The sequence below is a fragment of the Camelus dromedarius genome, chromosome 11 (assembly GCF_036321535.1).
Source record: "Camelus dromedarius isolate mCamDro1 chromosome 11, mCamDro1.pat, whole genome shotgun sequence".
Lineage (NCBI taxonomy): Eukaryota > Metazoa > Chordata > Mammalia > Artiodactyla > Camelidae > Camelus > Camelus dromedarius.
The window spans coordinates 21,960,737-21,977,682 of record NC_087446.1 but is presented as its reverse complement, the minus strand read 5'-3'; the positions used below and the strand labels follow the sequence as shown (position 1 = coordinate 21,977,682).

Sequence of the window (16,946 nt, the reverse complement as noted above, 5' to 3'; positions counted from 1 at the left end):
GACCTTGAAGCAGTAGACGGCTTCTGGTGACTTTGCTTATCTCTGCTTGGACCTACTCTGTGTTGGGATCAAAACACCTCAGCACTCAAATTCTTGGGACCACCTTGCCACAGCCCTCAGAACTAACCACAAAGGAAAATGTGGCTGGATTTGTACTTGATTCTTGCCACAGGCATTTGCAATACTACTGCATTTGCCTTGAAGAATTGAAAGGCTTTCAAAAAAAAGAAACAACTTTGTTTATGCTCCTCTTCTATTATTCCCAAAACATATATGTAAGAAAAATTGAAAATGGGAACAGATTTGACAGTCTCCTACCTGTCTTTCCTTAGATGGGAAAATTAAACTTTGACATGTTCTTTGCATGTGGCCAAAAGCACGACATTCAGCTTCCTGTGCTTTCTCTTAGGTCCTGGAATCTCTTATCTCCACTGCGGTCCTCGTGAGCTCTCTGCTTGCCAACTCTGATCGCTCCCTCCCTCCTTTTTGCACAGGTTGAGCCTGGGAAATCTAGTGGTCTTCATTTTCACTCCAAATACAAGGCTATTTCTCTAAGGAAACGTTTTTTACCAAGTATGCTAGCCTTATCAATCTGATGCTTCTCAGAGTGCAAGGGCTTGCCGTGGGCCAGGTGTAGGTCATGGTAATAGAATTCTCCTTTACTTGGGGGCCTTGGACCACTGGCCCCTGAATGAAGCATTTCTGACTACATGCATATCTTGAAAAATCTACATCTATAGTAACACTGCAGCCAAAGAACCAACATACAATTTATTGCTATAAAATGGGATGCCCAAAACTAAAACCCACAACAAAAACCAGTGGCTTTGTGGTCTCAGTAAGGGACTGTCAGAAGGAAGAACTGTTGCTATTAAAAAATTATAGGAAAAGCAGAGACATTAATTTTGCATGTCTTTTATGACTGTGTTTACAATCTGTTATGTTTTAGATAAAGGTCTAGAAAAGGTTTCTCTTCATTTGTGCGCAGCTTAGTTTCAGTGTGCTCCTCCAGGGAAAAAGAATAAGGAAAAATCAAACAAGTATGTTTGTGCATAAGGAACAAATAATTTGGTTGCCAAAGGGAAATTTCATTAGGTTGAAAGTTATTCTCTAGAAATAGTTTTTGTGAAATCAGGGTTTGCTTTTTCTCTCCTTCAAAATTTCTTTGATCTTCTACTTTGTCATTTGTGGAAAAGCTCAATGTCATGAAAAGTATCAAAATATATAATCATTAGAAGCCTTGAGTTCTGAAACAAAACATTTGTAAAATATCAGGAATTCAAGTTCTTAAAAAAATACCTAATGTATCCAAAAATCAAAGCAGTCTGTTATATCATTAAAATAAAGGCAAAAAGAGCAAAACATTAATTTTATGTTCCTTTGGAGCAGGAGGATTTAATCTTTCATCTCTAAGGAAACTATGGTTGGATGATGGACTTCAGGGGGTCCCTGAGCCTCATGAATTTGATTACAAAATTTTAAATGTGGGCATATTCACTTTTTTCTGAGACAAGAGTCTACCATTTCGTCAGATTTTCAAAGGTCCATGACATTTCAAAATTAAGATCCACTACAAAGGAAACTCCAAAGCTTTAAAATAAAATGTTGGACTATGGAACTATTATGGAAGTAATAATTAAATATTAGAAAATAGAAATATTTCTTTTCTTTGGATTATGAGAAAAAATTAAGATTTTTGATTAGTTTTCTTTCAACCAAGTAAGGAAGAGAAAAAGAGAAGTAGAATATTTTCTTTCTAGAAAAGGGTAGTATAGCTACAACTTAGATTGGAGGGCAGAGAGTCAAGGAATCCTAAAACCTCCTGTAAATTTTCCTGAAGTACATGACATATTTCATCCAACACCTCCTGATTAAACACAATGCTGCCTTCCGCCAAACTCTAAACTTCTTGAAAATCATCTTCAATTCTCATTCCATTCTCTCCCGTCCTCACTCAGAATGTTCACCACTATCTGCTAATGATCTTTGTATTTCTCAAGTTAGATCTCTCTTCAAAGAGACAGGAACTTTGTGCATCTCTACTTTGTGAGTCAACTAGTTGGGTGTCTAATATAAAAGTCATATCATTATTTTGCATGTGGCTGTCCAGTTTCCCCAACACCATCTGTTGAAGAGACTATCCTTTCCCCATTGTGTATTCTTGACCCTCTTCTTGAAGGTCAGTTAACTGTAAATACACAGGTTTATTTTTGGGCTCTCTATTCTGTTCCATGAGTCTGTATAACTGTTTTTATGTCAGTAATATACCATTTTTGATTATTGCAGTTTTATAACATATCTTGAAGTCAGGATGTGTGATACTTCTAGTTTTGTTCTTTCTCACGGTTACTTTGGCTATTAAATTTTTTTTTGTGGTTCCATATGAATTTCAGGATTTTTTTTCTTTTTCTGCACAACATAGTTGTATAGTCAACAATATTGTACACTTGAAAAACATTGTACACTTAAAAATTTCAAAATGTAAAATAGATAAACAAGATTATACTGTATAGCACAGGGAAATAGATATAAGATCTTATGGTAGCTCACAGAGAAAAAAATGTGACAATGAATATATATATGTTCATGTATAACTGAAAAATTGTGCTCTACACTGGAATTTGACACAACATTGTAAAATGATTATAAATAATAAAAAAAAGTTAAAAAAATTTACTAAAAGGGTAGACATCATTTTAAGTGTTTTTACCACATAGAAAAAATTAAATTAAATTAAAGTCATACCAAAGGAGCATGCCCTAAACTAAACACATGCTGTTCCTCCCCCTAAACTTGGACTTCCTCCCGTGGTCCTTATCTCATTAAAAGTCTCATCCAATTGCACAAACTAGAAATTGAGGACCCATTCTTGATACCTCCCTCTCCCCTATCCTCATATTCTATTTTTCACAAATTCCTGCCAGTTTTAAACATCTCTCACATCTTTCTCCTTTCCTCTATCTCTGCTATCTCCATCCTGATTCAGGCTACCAACATCACTTGCCTGGATGAAGAATACTCCATTCTGCTAGCTTCACACTTTGTTGCTTTCTTACAAACCATTCTTTCTGTGGCAGCCAGAATTATTATTCTGAAACATAAATCAATAGCCTCCAATAGCTCTTAAGACAATGGCCAAGATGTTTAATGTGAATGCAAAATCCTGGCCAATGTTGTCCCTAACTTGTTCCCCATATTGTCTTCTACCATTCTCCTTGTTCAATAAAACCCAGTTTCACTGGTTTCTAGATTTTGCAAAACTGTGAAGTTCTATGTCTTCTCAAGCCTTTGCACATTTTGTGTTTTGCTTGGAACTTTCATACAACCACATTCTGTGCTTTCCCCATTCCCACTTATTCTCTGAGTTACCATTGTCTTCCTTCAAACCTCAGCACATGTATCACTTCATGAGGAAATTTGCATTGGCTCCTTCCAAGGTTAGTTAGCACTTCTACTTCTATGCTCATAGTTTCCTCTAGTTTTTTTCTTTTATAATAGGTGAGACAGTTTGTAATTTTATGTTTGTGTGATTATTTGAGAACTGTCTCCCTCCATGTCCCCCTACTTAGCTATAAGCTCCGACACTGTTTGTTTCACATATCAGTGCAATAAAAACAGTTTTATTACAAATAAATATTGAATAATGAATGAATGAATGGGTAGTTCTGATCTCTGTAAGGAAACTATACAATATGAGGGTGTGAGCTAAAATGCATAAGGAGAGAGGGTATAGAAAACCCTACTGGCTATCACCTTTCCTTTGTTCATGGCCATTTTCATACATCAACAAAGCAGAACTTTCAGCTCCTTTGAGCTGCAGATCTATTTGTTTTATCATTAACAAAAGATAAAAATGCCCTTTTGAAAATTTCCCTGAGGATATTGTAGCAGTGTTCCAGCAGGAAACAAAATTCATTTCAAACGAAGAGACTTGTTGAAAAACTTTTCATAGAAGTACATATGGGAAAATGAAGGAAACAAACAAGGGATGGCGATGCTCCAGAGACCCTTGATACCAAGGGGAAAAGAGGAAGAAAGATGGACCAGCAGCTTCCCAGTGATCTAGGAGGAACATGGAATCAGCAAATTTAATAATTTTAAGTAAATTTAGCTCTGAAGCAGGAGGGTGCAGGGGAAAAATACTCTAAGCTCCATCTCTTCCCACCTTTATCTCCAATTAGTTGAATCCATTTAGAAGCCAGATGTAAGCAAGTCTGGAATTTGTGGTCCACAGGGGCCAGCCTCTTGTGTAAACAATGCATTATAGACAAGAGTGGAGAGTGGATCTGGGGCCGAGTGTGGACACAGGCACATATTTTCTACTTATGCCATTGGGGGAAAAGTGTCTCCTTTAGGAACAGAGCCTTTTATTTTACTACAAGAAAGAGGTGCTTAAAATGTCAAAAGTTCTGAAAGCCTGGAGAAATGTGGTTGACACTATCTGTGTACTCAACAAATCTAGATCAAAAAGGTGGGTTAGCCACATAGCAAGACTATAATAAAAATTCAAATTCTTTTAAAACAAAGAATTTTCCACCAAAGCCGAGAGATTTCTTTAGCTAAAAGAAATGGAAGAATGAATTGAATCAGCAATGAAGAGCTACAGGATGAGTAGCAAAGATATAAATATAGTCATGGAATGAATCTAAATACCGGCAGTGCCAACTTAACATTTGTAAGCCTCAGTTTCTGTGGTAGGTAGAGTAATGGCCCCCAAAAGATGTCCCAGCCCCAATCCTTGGAATCTGAGAAGATGTTGGGTTACATGGCAAATGGGAATTAAGTTTGAAAGTAGAATTAAATTTGTTAATCAGCTGACTTTAAAATATGGAGATTATCCTGGATTATCAAGCCCAATGTAATCACCCAGTTCCATAAAAGTGGGAGAGAGAGATAGGAAAGAAGTCAGACGGATGCTGTATAAGCAGGACTTCAAAGCTACTATTATTGGCTTTGAAAATGGAGGAAGAGATCAACAAGACAAGGAATATGGGCAGCCTCCAGAAAACTGGAAAGGAAAGGAAACGGATCCTCTCCTGTAGCATTTAGAAAGGAATGGAGGCCTGCAGACAGCTTGATTTAGACCAATGAAACCCATGTCAGATGTATGACCTATAGAACTGTAAGATCATATATTTCTGCTATTTTAAGTCACTAAGTTTGTGGCCATTTTTTTCCAGCCTCAGCAGAAAACTAATGCAGTGTCCTCATTTCTGAGACGGAGGCCTTTTTCCATCCCCTTTCTTAAATAGGCTCTTGAGAATAAACTTAAAATATGACTGAACTTCCTCTAAAAAATATATTGTAGGGCTAAGAACTGAGGCTTATGAAATGATGGGCTGTTTCATAAAGATGTGTCTTCATTTCTAGTGCAGAAGATGTCTCTAAAAGCCTAGCTGGCTGAATTACAGACAAGTCTGTTAAAAAGATTTTTTCCCTACTTGTGGAGCACAACTGCTCTAAATCAATCAGTCAGCTAGACACAATTCTATTTCCTTTCATTAATTATGTATCATTACTTACACTGCTAGTGACAAGAAAAAAAACTGCATATGTTAATAAAATTAATTACAAAATACAAACTAAAATCTCTATGTGTTAGGGTAGCTTAGTTAGGGTAACTTAGCATATAGTACCAAATAGACTTTGAAATCTCGCATTATAGTCCAGGACAGCTACCCAAGTAGCCAGAGTAACCCTCCTCTGGGCTCTGTCCTTCTCTGCTCCCCCTTCCCCTATGCTTTATCACTGTGTCCATCCAGCCAGTGGAAGAGGAAAGAGCTTGGAGCAGCACATGGAGGAGGTTTGTGGGCAGGGTCTAGAAGATGCCCGTATCACTTACCATGGATTAAAACTCAATCACTTAGCTACATTTCACAACAAGAATACTTGGAAATGTAGTCTAGCTGCATGTGAATCCACAAAGAAGAGAGACCCAATTTGGTGAACAGCTAGCAGTCTTCACCTCACACACAATGTAACAAAAGCTAAAAACCTGTCACCATCTATACATAAAAAATATGTCTTATTGGTTCAGCTCTGAGACTTCAACAACAATTAGCTTTAGTTGTAGTAGGAAAGCCATTGTTTGATGATCAATTGCCAGCAGAAACAGGTTATTTTCTATTTTTACTCTAAGTCCCAGTTCATAGTTGTTTGAAGATTAAAGTGATTATATACACTTCAATTATCATAAAATTTGGCACACAGTAAGGATTTCATTAAAGTTAGATCTAATATATTGTTGAAATTATTGCCACAGTTAAAATTGTCATTAATTTGTGATAGAAAAAAGAATAAAACTGATAAATTAAGATAAAAAATAATAACACAATAGTATGGGACTTTAACAGCCCACTTACATTAATGGACAGATCACCCAGACAGAGTGACAAAAAATCAATAAGGAATCACTGGCCTTATATGACACATTACACCAAATGGACTTAATAAATATATATAGAACATTCCATACAAAAGCCACAGAATATGCATTCTTTCCAAGTGCACATATGTCTCAGTAAATTTAAGGAGACAGAAATTCTATCAAGTATCTTTTCTAACCACAATGCTATGGGACTAGAAATCAACAAGAAAAAAAAATGCAAAAAACACAAACATGTGGAGGCTAAATGATATCCTACTAAACAACCAATGGATCATTGAAGAAACCAAAGAAGAAATGGAGAGATACCTGGAGACGAATGAAATTGAAAACACATGATCAAAAACTATGGGCTACAACAAAAGCAATTCTAAGAGGAAGACTTTCAGTGATATAAGCCTACCTCAGGAAATAAGAAAAATTTCAAATAAACAACCTAACCTTACAGCTAAAGGAACTAGAGAAAGAAGAACAAGCAAAACCCAAAGTCAGCAGAAGGAAAGAAACCGTAAAAATCAGAGCAGAAGTAAATAAAAGAGAGATTTTCAAAAAAATACTAGAAAAGATTAATGAAACTAAGAGCTGGTTCCTTTAAAAGGTAAATGAAATTGATAAACTGTTAGCCAGACTCATCAAGAAAAAGAGAGGACCCAAATCAATAAAATCAGAAATGAAAAAGAAGTTGCAACTGACACCACAGAAATACAAAAGATCATAAGAGACTACTATGAACAATTATACACCAATAAAATGGACAACCTAGAAGAAATGGACAAATTCCTAGAATTGTATAATCTCCCAAGACTGAGCCAAGAAGAAGTAGAAAATATGAACAGACCTATCATCAGTAATAAAACAACTCTCAAAAAACAAAATTCTAGGACCAGATGACTTCACAGGTAAATTCTGACAAACATTTAGAGAAAAGAGAATACCTGTCTTTCTCAAACTATTACAAAAAATTGCAGAGGAAGGAATACTTCTAAACTCATTCTACAAGGAAAAGATCATCCTGATAACAAAACCAGATAAAAATATCACACAAAAAAAAGATAATTGCAGGCCAATATCATTGATGAACATAGATGCAAAAATCCTCAACAAAATATTAGCAAACAGAATTCATACATTTAAAGAATCATATATGATCATCAAGTGGGATTTATTCTGGGGATGGAACCATGGAAGAATGGTTCAGTATCCACAAATAAATGTGATACACCACATTAACAAAATGAGAGATAAAAATCATATGATCATCTCAATAGATACAGAAAAAGCTTTTGACAACATTCAACGTCTATTCATGATAAAAACTCTCAACAAAGTGAATATAAAGAAACATACCTCAACACACTAAAGGTCATATAGGACAAGTTCATAGCTAACATCATACTCAACACTGAAAAGATGAAAGCATTTTTTCTAAGATCAGGAATAAGACAAGGATGCCCACTCTTGTCACATTGTATTGGAAGTCCTAGTCACAGCAATCAGACAAGAAGAAGAAATAAAAGGAATCCAAACTGGAAAGGAAGAAGTAAAACTATCACTGTTTGCAGATGACATGATACTATACACAGAAAATCCTCAAGATGCCACCAAAAAACTTCTGGAGTTCATCAATGAATTTGGTGAAGTTGAAGGATATAAAATTAATATACAGAGTATGTTGTATATCTATGCACTAACAATGAACTATCAGAAAGAGGAAGTAAGAAAACAATCCCATTTATAATCATATCAAAAAGAATAAAATATATAGGAATAAATCTAACTAAGAAGGTAAAAGACCTGTAGTCAGAAAATTGTCAGACAATGATGAAAGAAATTGAAGATGACACAGGTAGAAAGACATACTGTGTTCGTGTACTGGAAGAATGAATATTGTTTAAATGGCCATATTCCTTAAGGCAATCTATATTCAATGCAATCCCTATTAAAACACCAACGGCATTTTTCACATAATTAGAACAAATAATTCTAAAATGTGTATGGAAACACAAAAGACCCTGAAGAACCAAAACAATCCTGAGAAAAAAAGACAAACCTGAAGAAATTATGCTCCCTACTTTCACAGTGTACTACAAAGCTACATTAATCAAAACAACACGACACTGCCAAAAAAAAAAAAAAAAAAAAAAGACATAAAAATCAATGGAACAAAATAGCCCAGAAATAAATACACATGGGCAATTAATCTATGACAAAGTAGGCAAGAATAAACAATAGGGAAAAGACAGTCTCTTTAATAGATGGTGTTGGGAAACCAGACAGCTACATGCAAAAGAACCAAATTGAACTGCTCTCTCACATTATGCACAAAAAAAAAATTCAAAATGGACTTAAGACTTAAGTATAAAACCTGACACCATAAAACTTCTAGATGAAAACATAGGAAGTAAGTTCTTTGACATCTGTATTAGTAATATTTCTTTGGATATGTCATCTCAGTCAAGAGCAACAAAAGCAAAAATAAACAAATAGGACTATATCAAACTAAAAGACTTTTGTACAGTGAAGAAAATATCAACAAAACAAAAGGCCACATACTGAATAGGGGAAGATATTTGCAAATGCTATATTTAATAAAAGGTTAATTTCCAAAATATACAAAGAACTCATACAACTCAACATCAAAAATTTTTTTTAAATGGGCAGAAGATCTGAAGACATTTTCCCAAAGACATATAGATGGCTAAAAGGCACATGAAAAGATGCTCAACATTGCTAATCATCAAGGAAAGGCAAATCAAAACCATAATGAGGTATCACCTCACTCTTGTTAGAATGGCTATTATCAAAAAGACAACAAATAACAAGTGTCGGCAAAGGTGTGGAGAAAAAAGGGAAACCTCGTGCACAGTTGGTGGGCATGCAACTTCATGTAGCCAGTACGGAAAACATGGAGATTCCTCAAAAAATTAATAATAGAACTACATATGTTCCAGCAATTTTACTCCTGGGTATTCATCTGAAGAAAATAAAAGGACTAATTAGAAAAGATATATGTATCCCCATGTTTACTGCAGCATTATTTACCATAGGCAAGATATGGAAGCAACTGAAACATCCATCAATAGATGAATGGATAAAGAAGATGTTTAAATATATATATATAGTATTATATGAGAAGTATAATATTTTATATGAGAAGTATAATATTTTGTATTATATGAGAAGATGGATGTTCACTAAACTCATTGTGATCACTTCATGATGTATATAAGTCAAATCATTATGCTGTATCCTTTATGGTGCTTATGTCAATTATATCTCAATAAAGCCAGAAGAAACATAAATAAAGTTGCTTTGTGTTTTGTAAAAAAGTAATATTAAAAAAAAAACGTATAAGGATAAAAAGGAACTTCCCCATAACATCTGATTAGTAACAAAGCTGGGAATGAGGAACTAACCCAGCCTGAGCCAGAGAATTCTCTCCCAAGGTTTTCTAAATGGATCTTATGGAGAAAGTTTCTTTTCTTCTCTGGTCATGAAACCTTAAGGATGTGACATCAAAGTTACTGCAACCATCCCCTGTCTCTAGGGAGAAAGCCCGAAAGAACAAGGCCAACATCTAGAAAAAAGCAAAAAATAAAATACAATAAAATAGAGAGATGCTACATTTTCAGTTTCCAGTGACCCTGGAAGCTATCCTGTTTATTTTAGTTATTTTCATTTTGGGAGCTATTTCAGTATCTTTCCAATAAATCAACCTTTGCACCTTATCTAGCTCAAGTTTAGTTTTGTTACTTGCAACTAAGGAGTCCAAACTAATACAATACAGATGCAAGTTTTTTGAGGTCTTGGTTTTAAAAGTTTAAGAGAAATACTAAAAACCTTCGCTACCCAAGAAGGAAGATGTACTCTCCTGAAAGAAGGGTAAATGCCAGATAAATACTAAGTAAGTAAGTATTATCTACAGAGAAAAGAATTACTTACAAAGAAAGGAACCAGAAAATTGAAAATTGCCTCAGGACAATTCCAAACTACCAGCTGTTTTATCAGCACTCAGAGAGCTGTTGATTCCACACGCTGGTGAGCTGGAGAGAGTGCAGAGAAAAACTTCGTTTTAGCTATCAGTTTCTGTTTTAACTTTATAAGAATTCCTAAGAAGCAGCAGAATTGATTTCATTTTTTTCCCCACTGTCACTGGTTCTTTGAGAGTATTCATCAATGACTGACCTGAGAAAGAATACAAAGCCAAAAAGAAAAAGAAAAAGCACAGGCAAACCTGGAAACTTCATCCCAGGTCACTGAATGATGACTTGAAAATGGAGAGAGGGAATTATTTAGTTCTCAGAAGGTAGTAGTCTGGAGGAAAAATAGGAAACGCAGATGTTGAGACTAACATTTTGGGCATAATCAGGTGTAGGGAAGGAAAAAATTTCCTTGACCTTCTTGGGGTATGAAAATGAAACTGACAGAGACAGATTAACAGGAGGAAAGGATAAAAAATTATGTTTTATGTGACACAGGAGACATCATAGGAAGTGAGGACCCACAGAAAAATTTAGACCTGAGCGTTTACGTTGGTTTGATGACGAGAGGGCAGTCATGGAGGAATAGGGTAGCTTAAAGAGTAAGAGGGAAGTACAGTGAACTGGTGATACTCATCAAGGCCTGTTTGCTTAGATTCTTCTGAGTCCTTTGTTTTTGGAGATAAGGATGTTTCTTTCCTCTGGAGATATGAAAAGCACCTTTTACCTGAGAGTTTTATGACCAGTTTCAGGTGAGAAGGAGTGGGGAATGTCACACTGACCTTCTTGCTTCTGCTGTTTTCTCAGACGTTTTCATTCTAAAATCTTCAGTGAAATGCCAGGGTGCCATGTTTTGGCCTAGCATGTCCAGTACCCCAGCTCAGCTAGTAGAACATGTACATGCTTAAAATAACAATGACGAACATTCTAGAACATTCTAAAATTAAGTTGCTGGTCGTCTCCATCAGTTAAAATGGTACCTCATTTTAAAATGTGACCCACTAATAGAGATCACCACCATGATCATTTGTTGCCAGTCTTTTTGAAGTTGACTTCAGAATAAAGCTTCTTCCATCACTGTTTATAAATATATCATGACTGAGGAGGTTGCAGCATGCTGTGCTGGTCTTCTATCTGAAATATAGATCTGCAGGCCCAAAGACAGAATTGTACCAGTGAGTGCAGTAGTCAGTACATGTGCTCAGATCTTGCATAATTTCCAGGTCAGGCGACTCACATCACGTTAGGTGCATTTGTTCACCTATCTTTTCTCATGCGATAATATTCACTCGTGTAAATTACAATGAATCCCCCACCACGCTTTTCTATGTATCAGAAATATTTTCCAGTGTTCATTTTAGGTTTTGGCTGTTTCAAGGGAAGGAAGCAATTGGTAATTATAGCTAGTTGTTAGAGTCTGAAATAAATAGTTTATGGATATTAAATTCTGAAGTAAAATGACTGGCTGAAATAGGACTTTAAGATTTTTTTTAAAAGCCGTTAGTGAGATTAGGGAAAAAAACCAGGAAAATGACGTTACACATTTCTGTCTTCTTAATTTTAAACACTTGTATTTACCTTTGAGGTAGATCACCCATTTATTTTGGGGGGAAAAACACACACACACTACAATGGGCTTTTTAGTGATGAAATTGCAAAACTCAATCCCTCAGAGTACCCTGACAACAGGGAAATTACCTGAATGCAGATGTTTCAGGTCAAAGTCATTTGTTCTGTTTAGAAATGTAAATTGAGTACCTTTTAGCAGAACCTGGCCTCTGTGGATTTGGTTGTCTCTGGGAGAAGTGCTCATTTTAAAAAAATTCCCAGTGCTATAGATTATTGCTTAGTCTCAGAGTTGTGGGTGTTCTCCTTCTGGCAACTGTTTACAGGAAATCTGCAACAGAGGTCACAGGGAGTGCTGGAAACCGCAGCCGGCAGAAAGCTTACTCCGGAGGACACCTGGACAGAAGAACTTGATTCTACATTTGAATAACTTGGCCCAGGACAGTGGACCCTATTGTTCTTTTGAGTCATAGGACCACACCCTTGTGGATGAGTTTCCTTAAAAGTTCCTTAATCAATGTTCCCACTGTCCTTCACACAGAGAAAGGTTAGCATGAGGACAGGAAGTGAAGCAAGCCTTAGTGGGAAATGGGGTCTGAGAAAAGCATTTCTCTCCCGGGTATATTGGCAGTTTTGTCTAGATTCCTGAAGTGTGGAATGAAGTCTGATTGCTTAAGAGTTCAAAACAAAACTGTGGAGTCCAAGGAATCTTGATCTGCTACTTAAGAACACATGGCTGAACTGTGCTGCTCTGAGATCTGTACACCAGGTCTGGTCCAAGAAGTGTGTGCTATCAGCTACTGCCTGAGAAAGTACAGGAATGTAGAATCAGAAACGTTCAGAGCAGGTTGATAGAGAAATTTTATGTTAAATAAGTTGGGGGTTGTAATTTTATGGCTTTTTTTGTTTCATGTTTACTTCTATTACATTTTATAAAGGTTTGGTCAATGACAGACTAGAAATAAAAATAAAATGGTTCTTTACCACAGATAGTTTGAGAGCACTTGCATTAAACTCTTTATTGAATTTTCTTATCAGAGAAATAGCATAGAATTATTGATTTATTGTAAATAAGGAGAGAATGTTTGGAAAGCGCTGAGCCTGACACCTAGTAGCCATTCAACAGACTAGTTGTAACATACACAGTTTATTGCTCTTTAAGTTGGGTCTTAAAGAATGAGGAGGAACTCAACAGGTGAAGGAGTTAAAGGCAAAGGCTAATGAGCAGCACCAGGAAATTGAAAAATATGGATTTATGAATTTGTGAAAGGGTATTATTAACCTGGCTGAAAATTTAAATGTGCAGGTAAAACCCCTAAAAACTAAAATATAGTTGACTTGAACAACAGGGGCTTAAACTGCACAAACCCATTGATATGTGGATATTTTTCCATGGTAAATACCATGGTGTTACACAATTCATGGAATGTTTAATCCTCAGACACAGAGGAACCTTGGATACAAAGGGCCAACTGTCAGTTATACTTAGACTTTCGAGTGTATGGAGGGCCAACACCCCTAACTGCTCTGTGTCCATTACATACAAGTCCTGGGGTTTGATAAATAGTCTCAATTAATAGTCAGGCCTATTCTCCTTTAAAATTATTTTCAAGGTCCTCAAAATTCCAATATATATGACTTTAATATTTGTCCTAATTTTAGTTCTGGAAGTATGACCATGCAATATAATTGGCAGTATTTGACATTCTCACACTGGTGAGATTCAAATGTATAAGATATGAGCATTAGAGTTTACTTTTGTAAGATGCTCCATGTATCTACATGCAAAACCAAATTTGTTTAAAGATTATAAAGGAACTATTGTAGGCATTTAAAAGATTAAATTTTTATAAGCACTCTATGATACTTTTCATGTAATCAATACTTTTCATTACAAACACTCATAAACTGTGGACCTCTTTTTAACCTCTGCATGGAAGAATGTTGTTGTTCATTACATTAAGTGAGAAGGTGCCCTTGAAGGTAAAAAATCTGTCTTTACAGATATCTATTAATCAGTGTTCCTTCATAGAACCATTCAGAATTATGGAGGTGTAAATGCAGGTGCTCTCATGTTTTAGGAAGGGGCTCAATAACATTTTACTTTTCATTATTCATATGTCACAACACACCCATGATGTAGGAAATACGCTACAATTCTCTGCATTCATAATACTGTTGAATGACAAGTACAGACCATAATGAGTTAATAGCAGAAACTGCATTAAAACATTGAATTCTTCATTCTTTCCTATTTTCCCTTTTCCTGCTGAGACAGCTTGCCTACAATTTTTGTAGGCAGGTTTGTGCTGTTATTTGCACTCTCCACCCCGCTACATTTTACTTTAGACTTTCATTCCTCTGAAACACATTCTCATCTCATTTTTAACTAAAAACAAATGAGTCTCTCATTCTTGTTAATGAGTTATGGTCTTTGACTTTAATGTTAGAAAGTGATCTTTTTTAAGAAAAATTCTAACAGCAGCACAAAGGACCTATTAGCAGTGGTTGGGAGTATGGTCCCCTTCCATGACTGTCACGGTTGTGTTATTTGATGGTGTGGAATTGGCATTGTTTTCCTGACAAAATGCGTGTTGCAGATGGTGGACAGCCAAATGTTGTTGAAATGGGCAATTGTAAGATGGGCCGAGTCCTGAAAAGCCTTCAGCCAGTGCAGAGAAGTGGTTATATTATTTTACTGGGGAGGAGAAAAAAAGGTTGTGATTTGGGCCCTGAATGACTTGAATGATAAATCAGAAGCTCCTTCTCATCTGTTAACTACAATTTGTCAGGGAGATTTTGCTGGACACAGAACTGCAAATTGTCTGCTGAATTAAAGGGTATGAAAATTAAAGTGGCCAATTAAATGCAAATCATCCTGTTCTCAGGACAGGTACTGACTGACCTAATAGGTAAGCTGTGCTTTGATGATTACAGCAGTCATTGCTCTTTTAATTCAGAATGGAATTCAAACAGACATCATAAACAATGACTTGTGCGGTGAACCAGCCAGCTCCCTGCTGACCCTTATATTTGCTGTTCCCCTGCTTGAAAATAAGCTTCTTTTGTAGTTTTGCCTGGCCAGCTCCTTCTCAACATTCTAGCTTCAGCCCAAATATCTCCTCTCTGAGAGGGCCTTTCCTCTCCACCTTCTCTAAAATAGCATTCCCTGCCCACCACTCAAAAAAAAAAAAAAAAAAGTTTTATTTTAGTCATAGCTCCTACCACCATATGATAGTATCTCATTTATAAAACTGATTCCTCACTATTGTCTGTTTCTATAGAACAAACACTTCTGAGAGTAGGGGTCATATTTGCATGTTCACTGTTTCCAGTCCATGCTTCTGTAAGTGCTCAATACGTTTGCATGACCAAGTGAAATAAAATTTTTTTAATGGGGTGTGTACGAAATCTCTTTAAAACAAAAATGACCCCCATGGCATTTTTAACCAGGCCCCAAAAGCCATTGATTTATTATAAAGCTTTATCGTAGAACCGTAAGTGTTCTAAAACCATGCCCTCTTCCTACCAGTTGATATGAAAAAAATTTATATATATATATAATGTATACATATACATATTTGGAACTTGGTTTAAAAGGATTGTTATCAGAAAAAAAAAAGAGCTTTTTATAAATAGGCACACAGAAAGAAATCCATTGACCATAATGCGTAACTATATAGTTGTTTTCCATTTGTTGTTTTTCTCTAGTTGGGAATTTAAGCAAGAATAATATCATTAATACAAAGCTGTGAGGGGATTTGGGGATACCATTTCATATCATACAACTCTCTATATAGTATTCCTTTTCTCAGTAGCTAGTGTTTGTTCTCACTCAAACCCCGTTATTCAATCTCTTTAGCCTACATTTAATCCTTATTGCTCCTTCTTTCATAAAAAGAGAAAAATCAATTTTCTATTACGTTTGTTAAATAGGTAGAGTAAGACTGCAGTGGGTACGGCAAGAAAAGCAATTGATAATTATTTGCTGAGTTGTTCAGCTTAATATGTTAAAGGGAAACTATGAATACGATAATAAATTGCCACTTGGTCTCCATTAGTACTTCTGTTTATCCCGAACACCCCAAAACACATGTGTTGATTTGAATGTTAAAAATTTTAAAGCAATTTTTTAGAGGAAGCAGACATATTTAAATATGTTTACAAATTACGTTTTGAATTTTCATGTGTCCCCTGTACACGAGTTGGAAAACAAAATGAGTATAGGCACCAAAACAGATTAAATTAGCCCAAGGAATCTGGCATTTGAAGCTGAGGTTATCTCTGCCCACCATTCACATATAGCACTCCCAAGGCACCTATGTTCAAGGATCTGTCATTCTCGTGCTTTGGCTTATTCAGAAACTGAATTATTTAATTTTAATGTTCAAGGATTTATACTGTTCATTTCTCCTAAGTTCTGGAAAACAACACAATGCAGGATCTATTACGTCATCTTGCCATTCTATAACCACACTTTCCTTTTTCTAACAGAGAAAAACTGCCCATCTACAAGAGGAAACTAGGCAGGGGACATTTGTATGCATTTATTTTATGCACCTGTTAAACATTCATTATGGGCAGATTACTGGATAGTCACTCGAATACAAAGAGTTATGAAAAACAGATCGCTATGTTTAGAGCTTAAAGGCAAAGGAGATGATGACCTATCTGTGAACCCACTGACAACATATGTGATGCTGAGGGAAAGGGCCCAAAAGTTTTTCTCACAGGAAACTTTGTAAGACTGTGGCGTTTCCATAAGTGACCCATACTCGCATGTAAGTGTCTTCCAGGATTAAGTAAGTAGGACGAGGTAAGAGCATGCACATGGGACTCATTTGAAGGGCACGATGAAACTTCTTTATAATGATAGCCTGCCTATTATTAAAACTTGGGCAGCATTAAACACACTTATAAAACGTGGCTACAACTGAAAGAGGCTAGAGTTATCGTCACTGTGCTCAGCCTGTTAAATAAGATATACTGTGTCTTCTCAGCATCTTTATCCACAC

The 16,946-nt window shown here is 35.9% G+C and overlaps 2 protein-coding genes across 2 annotated transcripts in view; both read right to left on the bottom strand.

Moving 5' to 3' along the window:
• The window catches only part of METTL25 (methyltransferase like 25), a 197,956-nt gene that overhangs the window by 20,357 nt on the left and 160,653 nt on the right, over positions 1-16,946 (bottom strand). The window lies entirely within an intron of this gene.
• The window catches only part of TMTC2 (transmembrane O-mannosyltransferase targeting cadherins 2), a 470,409-nt gene that overhangs the window by 381,815 nt on the left and 71,648 nt on the right, over positions 1-16,946 (bottom strand). The gene's annotated exons all lie outside the window — the stretch shown is intronic.